Source organism: Pinus tabuliformis, chromosome 1_1, assembly GCF_031772625.1.
Source record: "Pinus tabuliformis cultivar Carrire ecotype Pingquan chromosome 1_1, CPIR1, whole genome shotgun sequence".
In the NCBI taxonomy this organism is placed as follows: domain Eukaryota; kingdom Viridiplantae; phylum Streptophyta; class Pinopsida; order Pinales; family Pinaceae; genus Pinus; species Pinus tabuliformis.
The window spans coordinates 629,033,564-629,047,520 of NC_142297.1; the positions used below are offsets into that span (position 1 = coordinate 629,033,564).

The 13,957-nt window shown below is 37.1% G+C and overlaps 1 pseudogene; it reads right to left on the bottom strand.

Annotated features, from left to right (window-relative positions):
• Positions 1 to 722: 722 nt before the first annotated feature.
• LOC149214893 (uncharacterized) overlaps positions 723 to 13,957 on the bottom strand; it is a 44,230-nt pseudogene continuing 30,995 nt past the window's right edge.

Genomic DNA, 13,957 nt, shown 5'->3' on the forward strand with positions numbered 1-13,957 from the left:
GTAGTTGCTAAGTCAAGGGTTCACAAGTTTCTAGTGATTAGACCAATATTTCCGAAGTTAGTATTCATTAGTTGAAAGAATTTTATATATATGCCAATGAGAAGTGACCCTCGCGACTTGTAGTTGCTAAGTCAAGGGTTCACAAGTTTCTGGTGATTAGACCAATATTTCTGAAGTTAGTATTCATTAGTTGAAAGATATGAAACAACTTAACAAATTGATTCATTCTTCCAATGAAGATTTAAGTATTATAGGAGCCATACTATAAAACAATATTGCCTCTCTACCCCTGTAGATTAAAAGCATATTAATGCTCTCTCAATAACAGTGCATGCTTTAGGAAGGAATTCAAAATAAAATCAATATGCAAGGTGAGTTTTGGAGTTTAACTTAAAAAGTTCAAATAAACAAGACAAGCACGCATGTTAAGATATTAAACTATTTACCAAATCTAACAACAGACACAAAACAAAGTGATATGCTCATTTCCAATAACATTGATAGAACAAATAGAATTAATGACTTTGTTAATTGAGCTATACAATTTTTTATGGAATGGCCTTCTAGATTTATGGGGAAAAAAACTACATGCCTTGGAAAGATCCCCCACACAGCATTGTACTCATAACGTACTCAATTTTCCTTCAAAGAATGGCAGTGGTGAGAAGTTATATTTCATTTAGTCATTACTTGCTTCTCAACAAAAAAATTGTAGCTACTCATTACCTACTTCTTGACAAATCCGCACCCTAAATAGTTAACAATTTCAATGTAATCTGACAATAGTATGTCTACTTGAAGCATCCATGAAATGTAGTGACGAAGCTTCTTTTAAGGCTGATAAAATGTCCTTTTTTGCTTCAGGAGGTAGGTCCAGACAATCCGGACCATTACTTGCCAAAGTCAACAACCTGAATGTCCAAAATAAGAAACATAAGTAGGTTTACATTTAAGAGCACAAAACAACACATGTCCTCTTCAAAGAATAGGTTTGATTAAATGAATGACCTGTTGAATCCAAGGGTTTATGCTTCATCAAGAACTACACGATACTTTGCAACATTTCAACAATGGTCCTTTTTTACAAGTGCTCCACGACAGGGCTAGTCCAATTCATAAGCCTAAACAATAAGAGATCATCCCTAGTATAGAGGACTTCAACAAATGCAGAGTCTACATCTCATGTTTGCAGAAGCTTTACAACACATGTCCAAACACTCCAAAAAATAGTACCATGTTTTAATCTGCTAGAAGATAATTTTTTAGTGATAGTGTCCAAAGTATTTGGTCTTGAATATTCTTTTACATATCCCAACTTCGTTTTTCCATCCTTCCTCGCAACCCATATAGTAGAGATACCAAATATCCTCAATTTAGTCTGGAGATTGACATCCAATTACTGTTTGGGCAGATTCCGTTGCATTCGTCGGATATCCCATTTACGAAGGATGATCCACGTGAGTTATTTTGGGGTTCAAGGATTTGATGTAATGGAAATCCCCAACCAGTAGAGCAATAAAAACACACTTGTGAGGTATCGTGTTGGTAGTCGTAAGGGAGAGTGTCGAGGAAGGGATAACAACTATACAACCTTGGCCAAAGGTATTTGTACCATAGCTCAATTTAGGGCTATTAATCTCAGGGTCATTACCTAGGCCCACATTTTGTTCAACCCGCACCTTCCAGATTCCATTTGGGGCACAACAATAGACACAACACACGTCTTTTGGGGTGGGCCTCCTCTATCTATCATCCTCTCTTCCACTGCCCTCGAACAAGAACTAATGCAGCGTCGACCAGGGAGAGGCACAATCAAACGATAAATGCAAACCCCTGAAATACGAGATGAATTAAACCATAGAATGGTAGAAGGTGAATTTCCAACAATGGTAGAGGGAAAAATAACCCCTAACCAATGCCATTTCTAGAAATCAGGGCAATGGGAAGAAAATCCCACCTACAAACAACTTTTTCAAGGCAAATCGGGGGGACTTGGAACGAAATTTTGGAGAGGCAAAATATGTTTTATCAGACATATTTTCCATAATATTGGTGGCTAAAATAAATATTTATTTTTTTTAAATAATTTTTGGGCAAACTATAGAAAAAGGATGTAATATAAAAAATTCGCCCCTCCAAAATATAAAATCCCTTAAATTTTACCCTTGGGTTAAAATTTCCGATGGAGCCTTCCATGGAACCAAACCATCTCGATCCTTCCTGGCCCTTAACTTTACTGTGACTAAAAGTTTGACGATACCCAGAATGCAGAATCCAAGATAATCCCCCTCTGTCGCCATGGAAGAGAGTAATCACAACATCCTCTAACCTTGGTATCCTACAAGAGATGGCGACTTCGCTCCCTTGCTTGTGACCAACAACGACATCTAGCAAAATAACAAATGGGAACAAAAACCTAACAAAGCTTGCGTTCTCAATGATTTAGAATACCAAAAATGCTTAAAAATTAGAAAGGAAACTTTAATATAATGAATAGATTATTCAATATTAAATTTTAGATCAATGAGACTTTGTGAGGATATCTCTATTTCCCAAAGAATTGAACACCATTATTGTTTCAAAGATTGAACTTTCTTATGAGTTCATTTAGGTCTCAATGATAGGTTTCAGTGGCACATTGCCTCACCCATGCAGAAACACATTGCACGGTCCAGTTCTTGTTCCAACACCTCTTCCAAATAGTGTCTTATCCATCATTTCCTCCACTCAACCTTGAATGTTAAGGGATAGTTATAAAAAGCACTAACATATTTGCAATATATAACATAAATTTTGAATCCACTTTTTTCATTTTTCCCTACCCATTGCTTTAAATAAAATTGTAATGAAGAAATCATCTTTATAAATGAACCTAGATAACAATGAATAAAAAAAGAGCCAGCAAGGGGAATGACGAAATAGATACTTTTTAACAATTAAAATATTAATGAAGAAATAGATACTTTTAACAATTAAAATATTAATGAAGAAATAGATATTTTTAACAATTAAAATATATATTAATAACACTATCTACCATTTACACCACCTGCATATAAACATTTAAAAGGAAACATAGTAATTTAAAAAATATAATATTATAATAAAAACATTTTTAAAATATATAATTTTAATAAGCACCATCCACTATATACATCATTCATTCCTATGCTTGAAAAGAAGCATAAATTTCCTGCTTTAGATAGACTCCATTTAGATCATCGAAGGAGGAATCATTAAAGGGCTATCAGAGAGGGGAGAAGGGCAAGGAGTGAGTTAACATACAAACGAACCGGGTGAAGAATCTAAAAAATAAATTGGTGCGGTCAAAATTTTAGAAGATGCGAGGGAGGAACTTGTGGACATTGTGCATTTCCTACATCAAGGAATTCAAGAACAAGAAGGGTTCACTTGGAAGTCCACATAATCTGGGTAAAGTTAGGTTGTCTTTACACTATGCAAATCTTATCAATCAAATTGACAAGTTGGTTTCACGCCCAAGCTGTCCTTGTCCCTGCAAACACTAAAACACTAAAGACAACTTGTATCAAGAATTGCCACCAAGCATAAATTCATCTTTGTGTTCAAAATTAAATTCGACTTGTGTCAAAGAGGAGCTAACTATCAAACATTATATCCCAAATCATCCACACGGCAGTTCGTGGTGAATGGAACTGTGCAAAACATATCAATTTAACAATCAAAGCCCCACGCATATAATATAAGATAAAAATAAATATTTAGTTGATGTACGATTTATTCCTGAGAGAAAATAAAAGAAACTGCAACAGATGCAACATTCTAGCTTCAAGTTTGTGACAGATCGCACTATCCAGGAGGAGTCACCTGCAACATGTATATGGATGGACTATTTAATCTTTCCATCGTGGTGCTTGTTGCTGTGAACATCAGACTGATTATTGAGAGTATGATGAACTGTGGGCTTCTGATTCAAACTCGATACTGATTCAACTCCAAATCTCTAAGAGATTGGCCACTTTTCATAAAGGTGTCAAGGTTGTAACCGATTGTCATGGATGTTGTTTTCTTCAACCATGTGTTGATCACTCCTCTGGAGCACAACAAGATTGTTTAGTGACAGAAATGGATGCTTATGGAAATGTGCTAGTTTCGTGCCAAGTTGTAGAAATGGATGCTTATGGAAGCGAATTCTTTCACGTGCCAAGTTGTAGAAATAATATTCTATAATGTAATTAATATGCGATTTTGAAGGATTCCTTTCTTTTGGCTATGGAGAGGAAGCCTCGGTGGAAAAACTTGATTTAGAAGGCTACAACTTTTTTGTAATCTGGCAGATTTCCACAAAAATTACAGGACAGTTTAGATGAGCTAGTGGAATGGGATAGATGGTAGAGAACGTGGCAAGGAAGGGTTATGAATAGTAAAAAAAATTAAACAAATTCCTTGAAGGAGACAGTGCACAAACCTGACGTGTCAAGACTCCTAATTTTTTTTTACTTTTAATTCTATTTTCAGGAAATTCTTTCAGGAAATTAGTTCCAAAGAAAGGGATGCACTCCGCATTCAAGAAGCATAAAAATGCCAGCTTAAGACTCGAGAAAAGGGGGTTAGAGAATTTTTTTAGAGGCAACAAGGGGAACCTTTGTTTTGGAATGAAGCCCAAGGGGTTCTTTATAAATTTTGAAAATTAATAAATCTTCCTTGGACTCATTGTTTGTTTGTAGAGCCTTGTTTTAGATTTAGATTACGTCAAGTTTCTTAGGTTTTCACACCTTTTTCTTTCTTTACATCCTTCTAATCATGCAGTTTCAGAGTAGGTTCTTTATATATTTAAAGATTGACAAAGTCAAATTTGTGGTATTGATGTCTCATGTCATTGTTGGTTCTGTATAAAGTATTTATACAGTACACTGTGTATAGGGAAAGAACATTTATTTGAATTTTTCCTGTACCTTTTAAATATATATTAAAAACTACAAGTGTTATGTTCTGTATTTATTGGATATATTTGTTCAACGCCCAGTAAATCCATTCACAGATCATGAGTACCTGAATTTTCTGCTAACTTACAAAGTATCTGTGATTTTTCCTCATCTTAGATTAAGATGAAATTTCCTTGTTCACTGTCAAGTGAAAGATTCATTATCCTTCTCTTTTCTTCCACCGTCAATTATTAGGTGCTATGCTTTGCAAGCCAAGACACCAGTGCCCAATGGAAAGGCCTTTGACATGAAGTTTGCAGTCTTTATTCCAGTGCCTTGCCTTCTCTATCCTCAACCCTATTTCTCCTATTCCAATCTGGCCACTGAGCTTGGTGACAGTGAGCAACTACTTTCTTGAATCTGATGAGGAAGCTCCCTAAGACCTAATGGCCGGCTTGAGGTCAAAAGTAGGTTTATGATGCCTTTCATAGCTCCTAAAGAACCAAGAACATGTCAAGAAATAACAATGTCAAAAGAAATAGGTTGAACGTAAATCGAGAAGAGAGCATAATTTATTTTTATTACAATTTGTGATTGCTGTCCCATCACTGTGAAGAGCCAAAGACAAATAAGGACTTGATGGTTTGGGACAAGAATCCAAAGGAGGATAATTTGAAAGATGAAGTGTTGTATTTAGAGTAACTGGAGGATGCTCTTATCCAAGATGATATTGATCATGTTAAGATGTCATCCCCATCCAATGCCATGGTCCCCATGTCCAAGACTTTCATAGCAACATGAGCTTCATCTTCAATTCCACAATCACCATCTACTTCACTACCAACACCTGGAGGTGCTAGTTTTTGTAGCATTGGATGTGTTCTAGCCACGAAATTTTGTGGAGAAACTAGAATAAGCAGTGTTCCACGACGTCGCGTCCCCCCACCTACGGGTCAATATTCCTAGATCCTTTGCGCTCCAGGGACTTGGGGACGAGAGGGGGTCGTTTCCCCACGCTCCCAAAAAACAAGGTACCCGAGGAAACTTGAAAGGGGTCATTTCCTCCATTTTTGGGGTTGTTTCCTCCAATTGGGGTCATTTCCTAGGCGAAAGGGGTCTTAAGGGGTCTTGAGGGGTCGTTTATCGCAATTATTTTTTATGAAACAAAAAAAATTGTAATTTTTAATATTTGTTGACCGACCGAGAAGGGTTTACATAATGTTCATTTCACATTTGATTTTCTGTTTGCTCTTGATTTTAAGGGGCATTACCTTGAGCAATTATGCTCATTTATCTTTTGATATGTTCTTATGTTATTTTGACTCTATAAAATTAAAAGTTTTGACTCTTGATGTATCAGACTTGACTTTTATAATTTTATTTCAATATTGAGTATTCAATGTTCATAGTTGGAAGTGGAACATCAATATGGTTTAAAGTTTAAAGTTCAAAACTTTAAACGTTTACAATCTTAAAATTTATTTTCATTGTGCATTGTTAGTAAGTTAGTAGACTAATAGTTACACTGTACAGTTACAAACTTACATGTATGATGTATGATGTATGATTATAACTTATATGATAATGATATCAATGATCATGCTTTTCATTTTAAATTTGTTTCAGTTGTATCATTCATCAATTTATATTTTATATTTGCAAGTTTTTAAGACCCCAACGCCCCCCCACGTTTCCTAAAAATTGGTGGGGAGCTTTTGGATAGGCCACTCCTGCGTATCCCCGCTCCCTCACCTCCTCGTCCTGGAAACTTGGTGGAACATTGAGAATAAGTGAGATCTCCAAAATCCACAAATAATTTTTGGAAATTTTGCCAATAAGTGTCTCAATTAGATTAGTAACCAATTTTTAAATATTTCCATAGTCTAAACTTAGAGAATATGGTTCATTAATCAGTGTTAATTGAGATAAGACGCGAATCATCTAGAAACTCACACGGATCGACCTAGAAACGATCCTAGCCATTGATTATGTTTTAATATTGGTCGTTGGTGTTCCAACAATGGATTATAAAATAAACTCGATGTGGTGATGGAGATCATCTAGTGCAGATACTCAGTTGCCTAGGGAATTCGATTTTCTCAGTAGCAACAACTCAACAGAGAAGATAGAGCCAAAGGGTGAATAGTAGGGGGAACAGGAGAGCAACAACATTATGGGAGAAAGTTTTCAGTTCCCAGAAGAGTGGATGGAAGGAAGGCCGAAATCTTAAAAGGGCCATCGTAGGGACTACATAGAAGTTGACGCAAACATCTCACGCAGAGGTTGGGGAAGTTATTTCAAAGTCAAAAAATAGTTGTGGTTTGAGAGAAAATTTTCACAACATTTTTGCTAGTGTTTTCTTCAGATTAGATTGTCAGTTGGGCATCTAAATCATTGTACTCAGATTTGCTGCTGAACATTAATAATAAAAACCTCATTTGCTGCACTGTTTTCCCAAGTTGGGATTTTTCGAGGACAATTGTCCAAAAATAACTGTCTATTTTATTGTGTGTTGCTAGAATTTCTAAGTTTCTAGTATTTTATTTTCCGCAATATTTGTATGGTGAAAATAGCAGTTGTGATTTTATTCGTTATTTGTCGTAGTAAATAAACTACATAATTAATTTATGAGTTAGAAGAATAATCTCTAGTAGCTACAATATATAGGATTTTCACATGGTATCAAAGCTTAATTGATCAACCAGGAAGCTCAAAAGAAAAATAAGGAATTTCTTTGCTCTGAGGGAGCAGCAGATCGAAATTCCCAGAGAGACTGCACAGAGCCCAGAATAGGCAGTTCGAATTGTTGAAGCAACGGTTTGATTTTTTCGGTTGAGAAGAGGCAGGAAAATTGAATTGCCCAGTTAGTAATTCCAATAGTTAGAGGGAGTAGTTGCAACTCATTTTTTTTGCTGAGCAGAATACTGGTTGGGCGCAGAGAAGTTTTGCTGCGGGGTGCAGAATTCATGTGAAGAGGAAAAGAGAAATAACACACTAAATTTGTCCTAGTTTAGCCATGGACAAAAGTAACATCCAGAAGACTTTAGATTTGCCTTCCAGATTGGAAGACGAATTTACTTGCTTAGCAGGATCAGCTTCACAGGGACTCTGATACATACACAGTGGAACTTGAACTCACATGACAAGGTTTAGAGAATATTTCTCTAACTAAGAGGAGCAGATAGATTTCCAGATTACTATGGGAAACATAACAAAATGTACTCCAGTAGGGAGAGGTACCATAGATTTTCAGCAGGTGTCAGGAGCAAGCTCCAGTGCTTCAAATGTATTTCATGTGCCAGGATTGGGCATGAACCTGATTTCAGTATCCTACTTACAGGATAAAGGGTAGGATGTTCACTTCATAGGTAGGAAAGTGTACGTCAAGCACCTGAGCTGGAAGAAAGTAAGACAGATTGGAGTTTGAAGTAACAATTTGTACATATTACAAATCGATTCTCCAATGGCACTAGAAGGTAGCATCAGTAGCAGTGGGAAGAAGCTAAATGAATTATGGAACAAAAGAATGGGACATCTACATCATGGAACACTTAGGGTGCTCAAGGAAACCATGACAAGGGTTCCTAAACTAGGGACTGAACATGATGATGTGTGTAGAGGGTGCATACTTGGGAAGTATGCTAAGGCAACATTTCCAAGGAGTGACAACAGAGTTGATAGCGTGTTAGGACTTATACACTCAGATATTTTTGGTCTGATGTCCACTAGATCTCTCAACGGTGCCAAGTATTTCATCACCTTTATTGATGATCATTCTAAGAAAACTCGTATCTACTTCTTAAAGACCAAGGATGAGGTCTTCAATCGTTTCAGAGAGTTTTAAGCTCTCGTGGAGAATGCGATAGGGAAGAAGATCAAGGTACTTCGCTCAAATAATGGTGGAGAGTATATTGATAAAGACTTCACAGATTTTTGTGCGAAGGAAGGCATCAAGAGGGAATGGACAACCCCATATAATCCACACTAGAATAGTGTAGTAGCGCAGAAAAACAGAACCATTGTTGGAGCTGCAAAGGCTATGTTATATGACCAGGATCTTCCCAGATTCCTATGGTCAGAGGCATGTAACATGGCAGTGTATATTCAGAACATGACTACTCATAGAGCATTGAAGAAGAAAACACCAGAAGGAGACTTCATGGGAAAGAAGCCTGAAGTTAGCCACCTCAGAATTTTTAGCAGCATTTTTTATTATCACATTCCAGATGATAAAAGGACCAAATTGGATCAGACTGCCTAAAAAACATTCAAAATCTGCATTCTTAGCAGTAGGAAGATAGTAGAGGACCGAGCCTTCAGGAGGTCTTGAGAGATGCCTGCCAATGATCAGAACCAGTCAGTAGCAACTCTGCAGCCACAGGAGCAGATAGTGGGACAAGCAAGATCATAGTCACAAAGGTCAAGTACTGCGACCAGTACCAGTATTTCCTCAGGGGAAGGAAATCCGGAGAGTTCTCAGCAGATGGAGCAACAGAGACAGGATGAGGCACCCAGCGGAGAGGTTCGTCAAACATTAAGGGATGCAGAGGATTTTATTGGGATTCCTAGGACGAGCAAGAGACAACGCAGACAACTTGACAGATACCAAGCATTGGTAGCTCAGGTTACAGAACCTTCCAACGTTCAGGAGGCTGCACAACATCAGGTGTGGATGGATGCTAGGGTAGAAAAGTATAGTTCTATCATGACGAATGATGTTTTGGAGGTAGTGCCCAGACTAGAAGATAGATCAATTGTAGGTTCCAGATGGATCTAGAAGATCAAATATACGACAAACGATAGTGCGGAAAAGTACAAGGCTAGGTTCGTGGCAAAAGGGTATGCACAAAAGGAAGGGATAGATTATGAGGAAACCTTCGCCCCAATTGCCAGATACACTTCCATCTCATCAGTTATATCTCTAGCAGCTCAAATGGGATGGCAGATTCACCAGATTGGCGTTAAGGAAACCTTCTTGAATGGAGTGATAGAGGAGGAAGTGTACATAGAACAACCATAGCGATTTGAGACTCAGGACAGACGCACACGCGTGTGCAAATTGAAAAAGGCTCTATATGGGCTCAAGCAGGCTCCTAGGGCATGGTATGGTAGAATTGAAACCTACTTGCAGAAGATGGGGTTCAACAAGAGAGACACATATCCCATCCTCTACTATTTGATGGTATAGGATGAGCCCCTCATTCGAGTTTTGTATGTGGATGATTTATTCTTGACAGGATCATCAGGTCTCATAGAGGATTGCAAGGGGAATCTAGCAACATAATTTGACATGAAGGTTTTGGGGTTGATGCACTATTTCCTTAGGATTGGAGGTGTGGCAGAAGGATAGGGAGATCTTCCTTGGGCAAGGCAGATACACTACAGATATTCTGAAGAGGTTCAAAATGCAAGATTGCACACCCATGTCTACACCCATTGATTACCAAATGGAGGAAGATAGATGCATCATATGACAAGTATGTCGACCCCACTTTGTATAGACAACTCATTGAGTCTCTCATGCATCTGGTCAACGCTAGGCCAGATATTTGCTTCGCAGTCAATACCGTTAGTCATTTCATGGTGAAAATGAAAAGGGTACAATGGGCAACAATGTGGCATATTCTGAGATACATTCGAGGCACAGTCAAGTATGGGTTGAAATATACTCGAGAATATGACGTCATACTTTGTGGGTACACAAATGCAGATTCGGTAGGCAGTTCGGTGGACAGGAAAAGTACCTCCAGGCAATTTCAGTGTTGAATCAGGAATGGTTTCTTGGTGTAGAAGGAAGCAGAAGTCAGTAGCGTTGAGCTCTACCGAAGAAGAGTATATGGTAGCTAGCACAACTACGTGTGAAGCTATATGGCTTCAGAAGCTGCCAATAAGCTTGTTCAGGGAGAGGACGGAGGCAACCAATGTATATTGTGATAATCAGTGTTGCATAAATCTCTTTGAGAATCTAGTGTTTCATGATAGGTCAAAGTGCATCGATATTCAATGTCACTTCATCAGATATTTTGTACAACGAGGAGCAATCTAGCTATAATATATTCCTATAGAATAGTAGGTCGCAGATATACTCACGAAAGCTCTAGGGAGAGCTAAGTTCATCTATTTCAGAGAACATATGGGTATGGTGGAGAACCCATTTCAGTAGCAGGGGCAGGTTATTTTGGATATTGCAGTTGCAACAGCGATAGATGAAGACGGAGCTGCAAAGTTGGCAACAATTTTGCAGAGTCAGCAACAACACAAATGTAGCGTATATCAAAGTTGCGTAGTGGTTGGTGGACAATAGCAACCAAACATCAGCAACGTGACAGGAGATGATGCAGAGACAGGGTGTTGCTACAGGGCACAACAACGCGAAAATACATTACTTGCTAAGAGGGAGTGTTAGTTTTTGTAGCATCAGATGTGTTCTAGACACGAAATTTTGTGGAGAGGCTAGAATACATGAGATCTCCAAAACCCAAAAATAGTTTCTGGAAATTCTACCTAGAGGTGTCTCAATTAGATTATTAACCAACTTTTAAATATTTCTGAAGTCTAAACTTAGGGAATATGGTTAATTAATCAATATTAACTGAGATAAGGCGTGAATCCTCTGGAAACTCACATAGATCGACTCAGAAATGATCCTAGGAATTGATTAAGTTTTAATCTTGGTCGTTGGTGCGCCAATAGTGGTTATAAAAGAAAGTTGATGTGGTGATGGAGATCATCCAGTGCAGATACTGAGTTGCCCCGGAAATTTGATTTTCTCAGTAGCAGCAGCTCAACAAAGAAGATAGAGACAAAGGGTGAGTAGCAAGAGGAGCAAGAGAGCTACAACATTACGGGAGAAAGTTTTCAGTTCCCGAAAGAATCAAAGGAAGGAAGGTCGAAATCTTTAGAGGGCCAGCGTAGGGACTGCGCAGAGGTTGACACAGGCATCCCACACAAAGGTTTGGTAAGCTATTTCAGAGGCAGAAAATAGCTATGGGGTGAGAGAAAATTCTCACAATATTTTTGCCAGTGTTTTATTCAGATTAGATTGCGAGTTGGGCATCTAAATCATTGTACTCAGATTTGCTACTGAACATTAATAATAAAACTCTCATCTGCTACACCGGTTTTCCCAAGTTGGGTTTTCCTAGGGACAATTGTCCAAAAATAATTATGTCAATTTTATTGTGTGTGTGCTAGAATTTCTCAGTTTCCAGTATTTTATTTTCCGCGATATTTGTATGGTGAAAATTGCAACTGTGATTTTATTCTTTATTGCCATAGTAAATAAACTGCAAAATTAATTTCTAAGTTAGAAGAATAATCTCCAGTAGCTGCAATAGATAGAATTTTCATAGGAGGCCTACACAATGGTTGTGGTGGTGTAAGGAGAAGAGAATAGTAGAGAGATTCACAACTTTATTTGAAATAATCTATTGATGATAGATTACACTTTAGTGTTTTAAATTTTGACTTTTCAGTCTTCCTCTTTCAGGGTGAAAATGGCCTATTTTATAAACATTACTATTTTCATCTTCAATTCAACGACTACCAATATGTGGAGGCCCACACAATGGTCGTGGTGGTGTAAGGAGGAGAATAGTAGAGAGATTCACTACTTTATTTGAAATAATCTATTAATGATAGATTAGACTTTAGTGCTTTAAATTTCTACTTTTCAGTCTTCCTTCAGTGTGCAAATGGCCTATTTTGAAAACATTACTATTTGGACATGTTGATAGTTGCTAAATAAGTTATTTCAATGTTTTAATAGTATACTTCTATTATATGCTTACAAATTTGATACTTTCAAGTTTCTATCTTCTATTGTAGGTGATATGATTAAAAATTTGATGTTTGTTTGTAACTGATAGAATCTCGAATAATTAATTATTAATTTGCTATGGATACCATTTGTATCTTGATTTATCTACAAATATCCATGTTTTCATATACTCTGGAACCAATTTGGCATCTTAAATTTATAGGGTACATTTTCTTCTTCATTTTTTGGTTATTTTAAACCTTGGATTTTGGTAAATAAAGATATATTTAAACCAAAAGTCAATATACTTATTGCTTAAGTTTTATTTCCACATCTTATTCATGCGTATATTCAGTTTTATGTTGCAAATTTGTGTTAAAACATTGTTGTGACACAATAGAATCTGCAGATTTTTCAAGGTACCAAATGTGCTCCAAGTTACATCACTAAGACCTTGTAATTGTTGGAAGCAATTTTCATTGATGTCGAAGGGTAAATGGGTCTCAACACTTGTTTGATGATATGTGTGCACAAGTTAGTGAATTTGGATGCAAGAACACCCTTGATTGGAAAACCTTTTCATGCCATTTTGTTTGCTAGGTGGTACATCTTGTGGATCCTCTTGGTTGAAGAAATATTCAAGTTTGGAGATTGATGCCCCAAATGGATGGGTGTATCATCAATTCATGCCCCAAGTCCATGGTCTTAAAAGTTCATCATTACCCATAGAGGAAGGCCTAATTTGTAATTAAAAATTCCCCTAATCCAAGTGTCCAAATTGACCTTTAAAAGAGTTGTTATAAAGATCCAAAATTAATATTTTTATGAGGTCTAAAGCCTCCTCTTACTGGCGGGCTTTTCTCTCTCAAGTCAACTCCAAAAAGTAAGTGTTGTTTCAAAATAAAAATCTCTTTTTTGGTTCAGGGCAATGCCAAAATAGCACCTTCTCCAAATCAATATAAATATACCTAGCTGTGAGCTTTTAGAGAAACAATTTCGGTGCATATAAGGTATAAGGTGATCTAAGGAACAATCCAAAGCTAATAGAAGATAGATTCATGGGATATGAAGCATAATGACCAAGGCTAAGAGAACAAATCCTTCAAATGTTTTTTGAGATCGATTTTGTTAAAACAAGTTGGTCGATCAAGGTTATTTTGAGGCAAATCGAAATCCTTCTTTTACTGGAAAGGATGAGTTTTTTAACAAAACCACAGGCCTGTTCTACGGCCCTACCCGAGATCAATTGAGGAATTTTATGAAGCTTATCCTAAGCAAAATATTCAACCTATAT